Raw genomic sequence first — 13,786 nt, forward strand, 5'->3', positions numbered from 1 at the left:
GCTACACATACAACTATGTCCTAAATTTACACGAAACATAACATAAACAACATGTTCTAGAATAATGCCAGAAGTTTGAGGGATGGTTTATGAAACACACAGTTGCAAAGGGATCATAACTATCTATGAGTGTGAACATGTGTGAGTGACCTAGTGTGGGTATGAACACGTGTGACTGATCTGAGGGAGGGAGGCAAAAAAAGGTTTCTAAGGGGTTACGATATAGTCAGTACTTCGGGCAAATCAATGAACAATGGGAGGACAGTGGTCCCCCAGACATCCCTGAACATGTAAATAGAGACCCTGAGGGCTCAGGCTGCTGGGCAGTCCCTTGTGTGTATTCATTCTCCAACACGCATGGTCTTCCCGTGCCCTCGCAGCTCTCAAGCCATGAATCTCCGTGCAGGTGTGGGCAAAGCTAAGTTCCGAGAAACTCCCGCAGACTCGAGAGGGAAGGTGCAGGTCTGATGAGGGGCCTCTGTGCCAAACCCCAGGGTCTTTTTTTTTTTTTTTGCTTTTGGGTCACACCCAGCAATACACAGGGGCTACTCCTGACTCTGTACTCAGGAAATACCCCTGGCGGTGCTCAGGGGACCATATGGTTTGCTGGGAATCAAACCCGGGTCGACTGCATGCAAGGCAAAAGCCCTCCCCGCTGTGCTATCTATCGCTCCATCCCCCCCTCCCTTGGTCTTATTTTCATCAGTGATTGTGACGCTGAAAAGAACAGGGAGAGGGCGTGTCCCCATTTCAGCATCTCATGATCCCTCAGTATCCATATGTAGGTTCTGCCCTGAGGTTCCTAGGTCACTGCCAGGGGAACTGAGCATCAGTGCATCCTCCAGTCCTTGCAATGAACCTATGATCCATTTGGCCAAAATCCCTGGTGGTAGCCCCGAAGACTTATGAACACTGCTTGGCAGTACCCCTCTACCCTAAAAACAACAAAAAGGTTTTCAGGTAAAATTCATGGGGTGACTCCGAAAAGAAAAAAATGAATATAATAGTATTACTATTGTTAGATGTAATGACTCTTAGCAGTGGGATAAGTGGGAAGACAGAGTGGGGGAAGAGGGTTGCCACAAAGAAGGAGTGCAGCTACTCAATTGCTTGGAATACCAAGTACACAGGAAGGTCAGGACTTCAAAAGACAGAGAGACATAGCACAGTGGATTAAGTACCTGTGCTAACTGGGGTTCCATCCCTGGCACCCTATATGATTCCCTGAGCACAGCCATGAGTGATCCCTGAGCACAGAGCAAGGAGTAAACCCTGAGGACCACAAGGTGTTATCTACCTTTCCCTAACTCCCACAACACACACACACACACACACACACACACACAAATGCACGCACGCACAAATCTGCAGAGGTATCTACACAATTCTGACACTGGCCCTGCCAGTGCTGTAAAGGCCACCAAAAGCTATTTCTGGGACCTGCTTGATCTGTGGGTATGGGAAGTGGTCCCTGCCACTTGTTTAGGGACCCATGGTTCTCAGGCTGAAGTGAGCAGATGCTCTTCAGGGGAAAGGCAAGTCAGTGTCCAGCTCTGCTCAGGTGCCCCAGGTTCATTGCTATTCTCCCACATAGGACTTCCAGGAGAAGACAGTAGTGAGGCAGGACATTCTATTAAGGAAATATAGGGAAGCGAGAATACTGTAAAATAATAACAAGGATTTAGGCATGCCAATTCTGAATCCCAACAGCTCCAGGATGGCTAAGTGCTGCTTGTTTTTCTAATGCTGGTTTTCTTCGAAGGAAAGAAAAGTGTATGGCTACCAGGCGTACTTGAAAGGCAAAGAACTTGGTGCTTAGGGGGTTTCCATTTAGTCATGTCAGTTTTTCATTCCTGCTGAATCACTGCTTTCCTAAGGGATTCAAGTGTTCTCCTTTTGTACTGGTGTCATTCAGAGTCTTTTCTGACCTTTATTCCTTGGTCAACCCCTAAGGGGGTCCAGGGCTCTGAGATGGAAGCCTCTCACTAGAACGAGGACCGAAGGCAGGAGTGCCCTTTCATATCATACCTTGGCTTTATGACTTCTTAAAACTCAATGTCAGTGGGCCTGACTACCTACTTCATTATTTAAAAGAAACATAAAAAATTAAAAAACAAAATTAAGGAGGGCAAATATTAATGTGAGAAACAAAAAGTTGTTTTCCACAAATCAATTTATAAAGTACCATTGATATTTTCAGACTTATTTTTAAAGTTTCTAATCAGAGACTTCAGAAGTATGAATGGCTAGTAAACATGAATCATTTTAGCCTTACCATTAAGTATGCAGATTAATATTGCATATCACTTGTAAAATTCACAGAATAAAGTATAGAAGGTAAAAAGAACAAGAACAATTGGACATTCTTATTTCTGTAGAGAGTAATATCTAAAACAATCTGTCTAAGAAATAACCTTATCTCCTGTATTTTAAAAGAAAAATCTTTAAAAATATTCTATCTTCTTTGACCTAGTGTTTGATTTCCTACTATTCTATCACAGGCAATAAAAATTCTGACAAAGATTAATGCACAGGTGAAGTTGTTGTGGCATTACATTTAATAGCAAGATCTTGGAAGATACCTCCACCTTAAACATTAGAAAAAAATGATTAGAAGCATATTGGCACATCCATCTGCTATTGACAGACTAGGTAGGCAAAGATTTAAATCTTGATTCTCTCCCTTTTTTGTGTCTGTTCTAAAGTTGATTAACTTGAAGTAGCTTCGTTTCCTTAAATGAAAGTGAGGATTAGTAATACATACCCCAGAGCACTTTTGTCAGTAGTAAATAGAGTGTTACATTTGAAATGTCTTTATATAGGGAACAGTGAAATTTTGTACTAAAGAAGAGGAATCAAAATAATCTTGATCTATATTGAATTATATAAATTAGCCTAAACATTTTTAAAGAAAGTCCAAAAGTAAATTTTGGAGCATTATTGTGTTTGTTCTTTATTTGCTTCAGTTTTGAACAAATAGGTTCCTTGCTCCTTTCTAGCACTGACCTGAATTTGGAGCCTGTAATCTGTAAGAAGAGCCCCTTAAGAATTTGCCTGGGAGTTATCCTGGCAAATAAGTCTCCACTTCCAAACATAGAAATGCATTAATACACAAGTGACAGACTTGGCAACATTACCCTCAGGGAAGCTTTCAGTCTTGCAGAAGTCTCCTTATCAGGAAGCACTGGGCTATTAGGATGAGTACATGGACCACCTAATTATGGATTTTTATTCTCTCCCTGGTCTATGGGATCATAGCATCACTGGTCCCTTCAAATAATGTTGTAACTAAAGGGGTGTGACAGACTGGAAGACAATTAGGGAAACAGAGCCTCAGCTTAAGCAAGTTGCCTCTACACACATATAAACAAACAGAAGTCCACAGATTGATGAGGTGAGATTCTCTGATGTGGTATCATGAGGTATTTAAAGGATTTTTTCAATAAATAATATGCAATCCCAAAATCAACTGAGTCTCAGGTGCTAGGCATGACTCTTCATGCATCCTATTCATTACCTCACTCATTTATTACATGCCTGTGTGCTGATTCCATTATTAAAACCTTCTTATAAAGAAAAAAATGAAAAGAAGATATGATAAATGTTTTATCTAGCAACAACTATATGAGATAGGCAGGCAGGCAGATGGAGGGTAGGTCTCCATCCACCTTGGAAATTAATTACTTTAGCAAGTAATAAAACCAAGGTATGATCTGAAAATTTACTATCTCCAGCTCAAAAGGTGTGGAGAATGGGGGATTTAGGGATGTTTCTACTGAAACCGACCCAGGTAAGACCCAATGATGCTAGACCAAGGGAGAAGACTGGAGCCATAGGAAAGGAACAAAGGCCAAAAGAGGAAGATGAAAAAAGAAGAGAACTAAAAAGTTCAAAAGCCCTTCCCCTTTTCATAATCCCTTAGCAAAAACAAGTCATTCTATTTTTATTCCTGTCTCTGGTGAAGCTAGCTTTCTTTCTACAATGTGAATTGGTCTCCTCCTACCGTCTGTTTTTGGGTTTGTTTCTTTGTTTTGAGGGCCACACCAGGGCTTCCTCCTGGCTCAGGGTTTCCTCCTGAATCTGTCCTGGCTGGCTGTAGGACCATATGGAATGGCGGGAATTAAGCACAGGTTGGCCATGTGCAAGGTAATTTATCTACCTACTGAAGTTGTTCTCTAGTCCCTGATATTTGTTTTCTTATGATAACTTGGTTCCATCATTTTCAGAAATAGGTTTTAAGCTTTTTCAATAGTGAAATTACATGAATTATATATAGTCTCACATTTAATCACCTATTATGTATTGAGAAATCTAAGAACAGAAACAAGAAATGAGAGGCAGAAACCTCTGAGTGACCTCAAGGGACTGGGTGAAGATTAATAGGCTATCAATCATAAAAGCCTGGCCAGACAGAACAGACGAGCCAGGCCAATCAGGTTGCTTAAGCAAGACTAAAATGGGATCCCAGAAACAATTAGTAAATGTTTATATAAAACCTAAATCAGAAATCATTGATTAGTGGTTGTACTAACCATTACTTATGTTAACAACCATTGTGTATATTCAGTGAGAAAAACACCCATAAAATTGGTGTGACCCATATCTAACCTGTCTAAGCTCTGTCTGTGTGAACTCTGTTTAGGCTCGGCATATTTTGGCATTAGCCAGGTAGAGTCCACACATGTAAATTAAACTTGGCTCTCCCTTTAATCTCTCAAGTGCCTGCATCCAATTCTTGGTCAGATTTTTCTAACAATTAAACCTGTACCAAATGTCCGCCATTGAAAAGCAAGTAGCATATCAAAAACACAAAATAATGTCATCCGATGCTTATCTTTCAAAGTTACATCTTGCAATAATTATAATATATAGCAAGACATAAACCTAAACTGAGCTATGATAAAGAACTTTACCTACAGAAAATAGAAGTATAAAAGATGTCCTTCTGAATCAAGGTTATTCTCATTCATGGGTTTTTGCCTTTTCATTTTTGCATTCTTTTCAATATTCTGACAGAAAGATTTTTTTCTACTAATACTCAAGCAGAATTTCTATTGAAAAGTATTTTTTCTAATTTCCTCAGGGGAAATTAATACTGTATACCATGAGTCTTAATTATAGAAAACATTGTCAGTTTTCCCTGGTTTTGATTCAGTGTCATTGTCTCAATCATGAAGGAAGTTTCATCATAAATGACGAAAATTAGAATTTGATTATGCTAGTTACTAGATGTTATATAAATGATAAACCAGTCATTAGTATACTTTTATATTACTCCAAATCATAAACATTCAATGTAAGCATACCTTATAATTACAATGTAATTTTTAATTATGCATGTAGATAGGTATAAAAATTCACATGAATAGATGAGTTTCTGGTCTGTATGGCAGATACTGGCAGTTAATGAGATCACAGTTAACAAAAAAAAAAAATCCTCTCTACCATACTCGATTCTAGAGACTGGAATTTAAAATACCTTTTGTTCTGATATCCTTTATAAGGCTCTTTTATAAGACTGGTTAAAATAAATTTTTGTTGAATGTAGGACACTTTGGATTTTACTTCTTGTACAAAGTCAGAAATATTTTGAAAACAAATTTTTTATCTTTTCCTTTGAGGTGAGGTCTCTTAGCATAAGGGACTCCATCTTTGTTACTCTCTGAGCCTATCAGTAGGAAGGGAACTCCTCTCCATTGTCCCAAGAACCGTGTATAATCAGTCAACAAGAACAGCCCATAAACAAACTGTTCAGTTCTCAGATCACTGCTCCTATAATCATAATTATCGCATATAACTCCAAGCCAATTATTCTCCAGGACCATAAGGCAGTTTAACCGTTAACTAGCTCATTTTGTTTCTGTAACTTGCTTTGCTGATCATGGCACATGCAGCCCCTTACCAATGTATCCAATGTCGGCTTGGATGTGATTATAAAGGAAACTTTATATACTCATCCCTGGACTGTTCTCAGGGCCTCAAGTTCTTCAGGATGCTCGTCTGCTCAGGGGCGCCAGCTTTTTTAATAAAGATTCCTAACTTGGCTTCTGAGTGGTTCTCATCTGTTTCTCATGAAACTTTTAAAAAATAACACCTTCATCCTTTTCCTTCATTCCTTTCTCCTCTCCAGAATGTGAAAATAGTAATCAGAAGTTTATTAGCTCTCCTAATGGAAAGGGTGGGGTGGGGTGGGGTGGGATTAGTGGAATTTGTGAAGGATGGCAAAGGGGAGGATCCCAGAAAAAAGCTTGATTCCCTGAAAACATTCTTCCTCGTGATGAAAATAAACTGTTTTGTTATTGTAGAGAACTTAAAAGAACTGAAAATGTTAAGAATTACTTAATGATGTTAAATGTCTCTTAAACGGGCTGAAGAGATAGTACAGTGGGCAGAGTACTTGCCCTGCATGCTACCAACATGGATTGATCCCCTGCATCACATATGGACTCCCAAAACCAGCCAGGAGTGATCCTTAGTACAGAATCTCAGGCGTAAGCTCTGAGCATAGTCATGTGTGGCCCAAAAGCCAAACCCACTAAAATTAAAAAAAAAAAATTAAAGGTGTCTAAAGGACATGTTAGAATCCTTGTTCAGCACATGAAATGAAGTAAACTGGAGGATGTTATTGAAAAAGAAATGGAATTTTATTTTAGACATTAGAATAGCAGGATTTTTATGTGAGATAAATGTTATCGTGGTTAGTGTGACCAATATAATTTTCTCTAATTTTTCACCCTTTTAGCAGTAAAATGTACTTTAATTTTGATAAATATGAAAATAAAATAAATCAGAGATGTAACTTTAAGGTTGCACTGAAAGTTTTGCAGTGTTGACAGGTAAGAACTCTTATTGCTTTTATTCACATACATAAAAGTTTCCATAGTGCCCTGGTTTCTCGGTGTCTGGTAACAGAATGTCTTTAAATGAAGAAACATAATAGCCATAGTTTCACAGGTACTTAGAATAGGTGGAGCAAAACTTTTCATTTTTTAAAGGTCCCTGGTGGTGCAGGGTAACCACTATTGTGTAAGGGCCCTTGTGAGTGACAAAATCTTGGGCCTCAATCATGTCTCACATGTGCCAAGAATGCTGAGCTACCTCTCTGGTTCCTCCAAATTTTTCACATAGTTTTTCACATGCCCCGTCATTCAATAAGAGCTGTGGAAAAAAATAAGAGCTGTGAACAAGGGATGGGAATTTTGAAAAATCTGACTGTTGAACAATATATTTCAAGTATTGCAATTAATATCTTAAAATTAGTGCCCTAAATCATTTTAATCTTCTCTTTAAATTATGTTTGATCTTTTTTTCCATCTTTTAGCTCCAATGCATAAACTAGGTTTATAGTTTTGGAACACAAATGGTAGAATCTTGTTCCCTTTAACATTTGATTTTGAAGAAATCGTTCTAAAGAGAAGAAAAATAAACACTACCAGGCTGCCTCAGCTTCTGTGAACAGTTCCAGTTGGGCAAAAAAAAAAAAAAAAAATACACAAGCTTAGCAAAGGTGCCTCTTTCTCCTATGACAACTGGGTCTTGAAGCTTTTGTTCTTCGTAGAAAGAATTCTGGAGACAGACAGTGGTGTTTAGCCAGTCTTTCTCTATCCCGTGGGATTCTAGAAGCTAGAGGGGGGAAACGTGAAATAATTTAAAGTTGTATTCTGGTTTCTTTTCTCTCTAGTCTTGACATGAAAGACAGTCAGAGAGAGGGGGAGGTAGGATAGAAAAAAGTGGAAGAGAGAGACACAGAGAGAATCTCCCCATGCTTTTTATGTGCTTTACAACTAAAAGAATCTTTCACAGATAGGCATCTAACTCCATATAGCATTCAGGTCCCCAGTGCCATAAAACATGTTGCTAATAATAAATTCCCTTATTGAATCCTCATGTTATAAAATACAGTAGAATATGTCAAAGGATTTTGTAAATATCCCCCCTTCTCTTTTCCTGCACCTTCCATCTCCCACATCTCCCCTACCCAAATTAAAAGGTTAAGGAAAGACTCAGTCAAAGGAGTAAGGAAAAGCTAAGACAGTCTAAAGGCTGTACTCTGGAGGGTGTGACAAACTCTCTGAGGAAAATAAGGTAAGGCCCTCCCGTTGATCGTCGATTTGCTCGAGCGGGCCCAGTAACGTCTCCATTGGAGACTTTGTTGTTACTGTGTCTGGCATATCGAAAATAAGAATATGTTTTATATTATCTTAGCTCCGATTGGGTTGAAACAGAATTTTGTATGAATAAAGATCCCAGGCCCCTTGCCAGATGAAAACTGGTCATTAAAGACTATCCACCGATGGGGCTGAAGCCATAGCACAGCGGGTAAGGCGTTTGCCTTGCACATGGCCGACCTGGGTTTAATTCCTAGCATCCCATATGGTCCCCTGAGCACCACCACGAGTAATTCCTGAGTGCAAAGTCAGGAGTAACCACTGAGCATCGCCGGGTATGACCCAAACCAAACAAATAAACAAAAAATCTACAACAACAACAACAACAACAACAAAAACTATTCACAGAGATCTTGTCAAGCTATAGTTACTTTCTGTTTGATTACTGTATGAAAGAACACCCCCTGATATTTTCTGAACATGTGATGTATGTTTATTGGGCATTGCTCCATTTGGGAATGCTCACCGTTCTTCCTCATGAAAATGTATGAGTTTCCTGAAAAACTACTAGAATATGTAGAAGCCATCTTGTCATTCTCTGTTGGGCATAGATCTCAATTCCTTCTCTGTGAAGCTATTTTTCAGCCCATGCTAGGGGACACCCTTCCCAAGTCAAACTGCTGTCTATCTAATAGGGTCCCACTTTTCTATTCGTTTGTTCCTGTGCTTTTTAAGAGGACAGTTACATGGCAGTAGCAGTAGTTCTGGGATACTATTCCTATGTCAGAATGGCTAGTGCTAGCTAATCCTGCTCTACTTGGAAATATCCTGAAAAATATTTCAATCAAAATTCTTCTTTCATCATTGGAACCCCACTCTAATTTTACACCAGATAAGGAAAAACAATATAAAGGTATTTTGAGAGTAGAAAATACAGTAATCTTAAAACCACATGGAAAGAAATTAGGAGCAACAAAGTAGGCTACTCAAGGACAATTCTCCTGACCTTACTCTTCCCCTAAGGCCTAAAGATGGGCTTAATTGTTCTCATCTTACCTTCCCCACCCCTAAACCTAACCTTTATTTTGTTTGGGTTTGCAGATAAGACAGAATGTGCCCCTAGGGCACAGCCTTTATGAATGTGCCTCTACAGCTCCAGCCTTTATGAATAGGAGAGCACAAATGTGCTTACAATGAGATTTATAATTCATTCTGGCATCCAATGTCCACTATCCACCTCTTTCAAAAAAGTGTTTTTCTTTTCCCTTAAAAAACAAACTCAAGCACGAAAATTTATAAGTCTATAACTGTACCTCATGGTGTTTCACTAATAAAAAAAATAAATAAATAATAAAAAAAACACTCCCTGAGATCTTTTGACGGGAAGATGGTCACCTTGAAGGAAGAATTTTACGTCTTCCAGATTGCTGTCTTGTTACTACTAATAAAGTTCCTGCTTGACCCTAATGAAAGAGGAAGCCTCAGTTTCCCCGGGCCAGTGAGAACAAAAGACTGACTCCATTTTATACCACAGGACCATGAGTTTAGTATGTTTCTATCTTCAAATGAGTTAGGAATTTTCCTTATGTTAATTGGTATGTACCATGAAATCTATAAATAGAAACTGTGGCACTGTAGCACTGTTCTCCCCGTTCATCGATTTGCTTGAGTGGGCACCAGTAACATCTCTATTGTGAGACTTGTTACTATATTTGGAATATCCAATATGCCACGGGGAGCTTGCCAGACTCTGCCGTGGGGGCGGGATACTCTCAGTAGCTTGCCGGCTCTCTGAGAGGGACGAAGGAATCAAACTTGGGTAGGTCACGTGCAAGGCAAATGCCCTATCCGCTGTGCTACAGCTCCAGCCTTTATGAATAAGAGAGCACAAATATGCCAAATTTTGCCAAATTTTACCAAAGACATATTTTATGGTGAAACATTTGTGCTCTTATGAATAGGAGAGCACAGATGTTTCACCATAAAATATGTCCAGGGGCTGGAGCAATAGTATAGCGGGTAGGGCATTTGCCTTGCATGCAGCTGACTGGGGTTCGATTTTCAGCAACCCATATGGTCCCCTGAGCACCGCCAGGAGTTATTCCTGAGTGCAGATCCAGGAGTAACCCCTGAGTATCGTCGGGTGTGACCCAAAAAGCAAAAACAAATAAATAAATAAATACATAAAATATGTCCTTGGCAAAAGCAAATTTCATGGAATAGGTTTTTATGGGTTAAATAGGGATACATTTTGTGAAAGACTTTTACATGTAAAAGTGGGACTGAAGAGATTGTACAGCAGGTAGGGCACTTGCATTGCCCCTGGCAGACCTGGTTTTATCCCTGACACCCCATATAGTCTCCTGAATCCCTAAGTTAAGAGCATTGTCTTGTGTGACCCCCACAAAACAAATAAAACTAACAAACCAGAAAAACTTCTTTTTAAGAAAACTTCCTTTGAAGTCCTAATATCTTTATCATTTCAATGGAGGAGGCAGGTTTGAAATCTACATACTATAGTTTATTAGATCTTTTTAAGACAACGAACTCAATAACTCCTTTTTCTCCCTCTTCAATGATCTCTCTGTTTTAGAAAACTTACTTAAAATGAATTCTGAAGCCATGTGAGTGATTTACAGTTTCTCTCCATCTCTCTCACATACATAGGAGTTATACTTACCATTAATAAGTATCAGTTTCTATTTTCCTTTTATAAAACAGAGAAAAAATAGTGTTCTTGTGTAACTGGAGTAAAATATACTCTAATGTTCTCATATAAAATGAACCATGATATAAAGAAATTAGGAAAAAATAGACATCCAAAATATTCACGATCACGATCACGACCACCCTGTTGTTCGTCGATTGCCTCGAGCAGGTGCCAGTAACGTCTTCTTCGTCCTAGCCCTGAGATTTTTTTTTTTTAAAGTGCCGTATTCAAGGCTTTTTCAGGGTTAGGAGAATGAGACCCATCATTGTTACTGGTATTTGGCATATTGGGTATACCACGGGGAGTTTGCCAGACTCTGCCGTGTGGGCATGTTACATTTGGTAGCCTGCCAGTTTGACCAAATTAGGAATGAGATGATAAGATGTCATATCATATCATATCATCTTATCATCAGCTTCCGGGAGCTGAGTGTGATGATCTCTGGATCCTGGCTGTTGTTGGAGTTACACGGCAGTTGGTGGGTGTGAGATCATCACACTCAGCTCCTGGGAGAGAACAAGGCAGTCTCCTACCCTATGCCTGACTGTCTCCACCAGGGCCCAACAGCTGAAGACCACCGAGGCCCAGACAAGGCCATGCTGAGACCACTCTCCACACACTTGGATGAGCCTCACGCATAAAAGAACTGACAGAGGAACCCAGGTGTGTGGGACCCGGGGCTGAGATCTCCAAGCCTGCACAGTTTGGGACTGGACCTGCCAGTAACTAGACAGTTACACCCATCCAAAATATTACTAATATAAAATAACATTTCAAATGGAAAAAGAAAGACATTGTTAAAACATTGCTTATACTATGGTATAAGTGGTACTCTGGATAGAAGGTGAAAAAAATCTTAGAGATACACATGTTTGTTTTCAAAGTTTAGCAGTTTCTTAAAGTTACTGTCTTGATAGAATAATGCCAAAAATGAATAAAAACTGAAGTACAATAACTTTCATATGGAACAATGGATGTAAGATGAGTGATAAAAACAAAACAAATTTTTTATAGAAAAAATAGATTTTAATTTCAATTTCAGTTTCAACATGAGTAATTGCTAACATAAACATAAACATTTTGATATGCTGCTGCTTGCCTTTATTAAAATCTAATTTTTCAAAATCCACCTCTGTTTTATGCATTCTCTGAATCTCAGGAAAAACTAAGCTCACTCAGTTATGAATTATAATGATAATTTCTTTGTACTTATTTCCCAATACTAATTACTGGATAGTTTGTATTTTTGTTACTTGTTTATATGCATTATTTCTAAGATTGGTCATATGATTTATTGACTAGAAAGCTTCATGCTTGCCTTTCAGAAATAAAGAGCTTATCTTCTTGTCGGGAACACAGGTATAAAGTCAGAGGATCCTAGGAAGAATAGTTCCTCTTCATCTGTCTTGAATGAAGATTTGAAGTGCATGCAGTAAAGCTTTAATTGCATTTCTTTATGACACTTACAAATGCTCATTAAAATAAAAATAAAGCAGTTTAATAAAACAGATAATTACTTGACTTACTAATTTTATAAACTTCCAACTATTGGAATTCTAAGTAGTTCATCTTTCTCAGTTAATGGACAATCAAGTAAAGCAACTGATATAATTTATATAAAAAATTTACAGATTTTATAAAGTAATATAAATGCACTCATGCACACTCACACTTGAGGTGTTTTAATACATATTGTTTTGAAGAAAAACTACTTTAATTTACAAATCTGCTTTGTAAATTTTATGGGTCCCAAGCCAAATTTGGAAATTCGAATCTTATAAAAAAAAAAGGATTAAACCAATAAAATAAAACAGCAGAAGCTGGAAAGGCAAGGAAACAGATTTCCCAAGTTCCTTCTGAAAGAACACCGATTTCGGTCTGATGTAGGTCTTATGTTAGATTTCTGACTCTGAGAGCTGTTGGAAAATATATCTTGTTTTAATCAATTCTTTATGATAATTCGTTATAGGAACAAGAACCTAAACTTTTTTTTTTTTGGGGGGGGGGAGTAGTGTGTAAATGATCCCTCTGAAGTCCATGACTTTTAAAGTCATCAGAATACAGAACTGTATAATTAGCAAATGAACTTCACCAGAGTGCTGTAGGTAAAGATACTACCAGTGCCTTGAGGAGACAAGCTCTATAGAGTCCTCTGTTGTGAAAATAAGTGGTGCCCTGAAGAATAGCTCTCCCTGCTACAAGAGATTCCTCTAAGCTAACACACTCATAGCACATTTATAAAGCCATTCGAATGTTTATGAAGTCAGTAGCCTCTGGATGGTACTAGACATAGTACAACCTGTGCACTGCATGAGCCCCAGTTTCTTGTTCACCTTCTCCCTTCTTGTCTGTGTAGCATGTCCTATAGAGGAAAGTTACTATGTGGAATTAATTCCATGCCTCTGGTTTAGGTGTATTTTATTAATCCCCCAAAACAGGACTGCTCGAGACTGTTGCAGAAAAAGCAAATCCACATCAATAAAATATATCTAACCAGATACACACACACAAATCACTGACCTTTTCAGAGTACAAGGAAACCTCATAATAGACTTTTCACCAACTGCCTGAGCGCTCTCAATAACCCCAACTAGCATCAACTGGGAGGGTTTCTTGTCACCTATATTCTGAAAGTTACACTTTTCAAAAAAAGAGTAGTAGACTTAGAGTTAACAGATTTTTCTAAAACCGAGTGAGTCTATACAGTTTCTGAATTAGTCACTTTGCCATGTGTGTGTGAGTGAGTGTGTGTGTGTGTGTGTGTGTGTGTGTGTGTGCGCGCGCGCACCCGTGAGGGCACACGCATACTCGATTTCTTTTTTCTGGAATAGTCACAGAAGAAAGCTAATTTATTTGCCAATTTGAATGTTCTGTGCTTCTTCCATGAGGGATGCATTCAAATATAAATTAAATGCAAATTTTTTCATTTGTTGCCTTCTGTCATATGTTTAGACATATGCCTTACCTC

This window comes from Sorex fumeus, unplaced genomic scaffold (genome assembly GCF_029834395.1).
Source record: "Sorex fumeus unplaced genomic scaffold, SorFum_2.1 ptg000003l, whole genome shotgun sequence".
Taxonomy (NCBI): domain Eukaryota; kingdom Metazoa; phylum Chordata; class Mammalia; order Eulipotyphla; family Soricidae; genus Sorex; species Sorex fumeus.